We start from the raw sequence: 2878 nt of genomic DNA, 5'->3' as shown, positions 1-2878 counted from the left end.
GGCTGACTTCAGCCGCGGACCCCGTGCGCCTCGCGAAACGACACCGGAAGCGCGACCGAGACGAAGAGGCTGGGCACTGAGAACAGTCCCCGACCCACGACGCCCCAGCCGGCACCGGGCGCTCGGCCCCGAAGGGCAGACGCGGCGATCTCTCCTCGCCCGAACGGCGGGCCGACGGACACGCGCGCCTATAGTACCCGACCGAGGCCGGGTTACCTTGCGCGCGGCCTTCTCGCCGCCGTCCAGACGGTCGCGGCCTTCGCCCGGCGCTAGTGCGCTGGTCCCCGATCGGGCGGCGCCGCCGGCGGCCCGTGAGGGTCCGCACGACAACGTCGCCGACAGGGGGCCGGCTGAAAGCGACCGGGCGACCCGACAGGCCCTCCCGTTTGCCTCTCGACGGTTTCACGTACTCTTTAACTCTCTCTTCAAAGTGCTTTTCAACTTTCCCTCACGGTACTTGTTCGCTATCGGTCTCGTGACCGTATTTAGCCTTAGATGGAGTTTACCACCCGCTTTGGGCTGCATTCCCAAACAACCCGACTCTGGGAAGACGCCGTAGCGCGCCCGCCTGTCGCCGCCATGGGCCTGACACCCGCTCTGGGACAAGGCCTCGATCAGAAGGACGCGGGCGACCGGCGAAGCGCGCCGTGACGAATTCCGTACGCCACAATTCCGCGCACTCCAAAAGCGCGCGGATTCGGCGATGGGCACATCCCGCTTCACTCGCCGTTACTGAGGGAATCCTCGTTAGTTTCTTTTCCTCCGCTTAGTAATATGCTTAAATTCAGCGGGTAGCCTCGTCCGACCTCAGGCCGAAAGTAAGGACCGGGACTATTCTTCCCTGTTCCGCGCTCGCCGTCGGCGCCGCGCGCCGCCGCGCACCTCGATTCCCGCCCTTGAGCCGCCAGCCGTTGGCCTCTTCGAGGTCGACTCGCCGCCGCCGCGCGGGATTCTGGTCGCGATCGTCGCACATCGTGCCGTGCTGTCTTGAGCGGGACGGGCGCTCGCGCGTCCGACGCCGCAGCAGCCGCGCGGAGAAATCCCCGCGCGGAACGTTTGCAACGCGACCCTGAGGCGGGCGCGGCCCCGGGATTGACCCGAGGCCGCAATTTGCGTTCAGAACGTCGATGCTCAATGTGTCCTGCAATTCACACTAATTCACGCAGCTAGCTGCGTCCTTCATCGACTCACGAGCCGAGTGATCCACCGCCAAGAGCCATCCACGATTGTTTCGCTCGCACAGTGCCTCGCACTAAAGGGTGACAAAATATACCGCGCCGAGCGGTCGGCCAGGCCGACGCTTGAAGCCGGAGCGCGCGGCACCGCGGCACTCGACGCGCAAACATTACCGGGTGACCGAATCGCCGGCCGGCGCGCCGCTCCTCGCGGGTCGGGCGCCGGGTAGCAAAAACTTTTTCTCTCGCTTGTCCGAGTTTCGCGTTCGCCGAAGCGTTTGCGAGACCGTTAATGATCCTTCCGCAGGTTCACCTACGGAAACCTTGTTACGACTTTTACTTCCTCTAAATGATCAAGTTAGATCGTCTTCTCGGACGCCGGCTCGACCGTTGCCGGCCGCGCCAGGTCCAATCGGAGGACCTCACTAAACCATTCAATCGGTAGTAGCGACGGGCGGTGTGTACAAAGGGCAGGGACGTAATCAACGCGAGCTAATGACTCGCGCTTACTGGGAATTCCTCGTTCAAGGGAAATAATTGCAATTCCCTATCCCTAGCACGACCGGGGTTCAGCGGGTTACCCAGACCTGTCGGCCAAGGCGAGCACATGCTGATCCGGTCAGTGTAGCGCGCGTGCGGCCCCGAACATCTAAGGGCATCACAGACCTGTTATTGCTCAATCTCGTGTGGCTAAACGCCACTAGTCCCTCTAAGAAGTTAGACGCCGACCGATTGGGTCGCGTAACTAGTTAGCAAGCCAGAGTCTCGTTCGTTATCGGAATTAACCAGACAAATCGCTCCACCAACTAAGAACGGCCATGCACCACCACCCACAGAATCAAGAAAGAGCTCTCAATCTGTCAATCCTCACTGTGTCCGGGCCGGGTGAGATTTCCCGTGTTGAGTCAAATTAAGCCGCAGGCTCCACTCCTGGTGGTGCCCTTCCGTCAATTCCTTTAAGTTTCAGCTTTGCAACCATACTTCCCCCGGAACCCAAAGACTTTGGTTTCCCGCAAGCTGCCGGAGAGGTCGTAAAACTAACGCCCCCCGATCGCTAGTTGGCATCGTTTATAGTCAGAACTAGGACGGTATCTGATCGTCTTCGAACCTCTGACTTTCGCTCTTGATTAAAGAAAACATTCTTGGCAAATGCTTTCGCAGTCGTTCGTCTTGCGCCGATCCAAGAATTTCACCTCTAACGGCACAGTACGAATGCCCCCGTCTGTCCCTCTTAATCATTACCTCGCGCTCCGAAAACCAACAAAATAGAACCGAGGTCCTATTCCATTATTCCATGCACCATTATTCAGGCGAATCGCCTGCTTTGAACACTCTAATTTTTTCAAAGTAAACGTTCCGGCCGCCGCCGACACTCAGTCAAGGGCACCGGCGGAGAACCGGAGGTGAGGCCAGGACGGCCAGTACACGCCTTGCGACGGACCGGCCGCCTGCGCCCAAAATCCAACTACGAGCTTTTTAACCGCAACAACTTAAATATACACTTTTGGAGCTGGAATTACCGCGGCTGCTGGCACCAGACTTGCCCTCCAATGGATACTCGTTAAAGGTTTTAAAGTGTACTCATTCCAATTACAGGGCCTCGTTTAGAGTCCTGTATTGTTATTTTTCGTCACTACCTCCCCGCGTCGGGAATGGGTAATTTGCGCGCCTGCTGCCTTCCTTGGATGTGGTAGCCGTTTCTC

The 2878-nt window shown here is 58.8% G+C and overlaps 2 non-coding genes across 2 annotated transcripts in view; both read right to left on the bottom strand.

Annotated features, from left to right (window-relative positions):
- Window positions 1–1064: 1064 nt before the first annotated feature.
- Window positions 1065–1218, bottom strand: LOC146144370 (5.8S ribosomal RNA). The gene has a single exon (XR_014498940.1). It is a non-coding gene; the product is annotated as a 5.8S ribosomal RNA (ribosomal RNA).
- A 247-nt stretch (window positions 1219–1465) lies between these two features.
- LOC146144369 (small subunit ribosomal RNA) overlaps window positions 1466–2878 on the bottom strand; it is a 1811-nt gene continuing 398 nt past the window's right edge. Inside the window, exon 1 of the ribosomal RNA XR_014500581.1 lies at window positions 1466–2878. This exon is cut by the window's right edge and continues 398 nt beyond it. This is a non-coding gene — a ribosomal RNA (small subunit ribosomal RNA).

Source organism: Ascidiella aspersa, chromosome 5 (assembly GCF_963924565.1).
Source record: "Ascidiella aspersa chromosome 5, kaAscAspe10.2, whole genome shotgun sequence".
Lineage (NCBI taxonomy): Eukaryota > Metazoa > Chordata > Ascidiacea > Phlebobranchia > Ascidiidae > Ascidiella > Ascidiella aspersa.
Note: the sequence above shows the minus strand (reverse complement) of the source record. Positions and strands in the feature narration are given on the sequence as shown.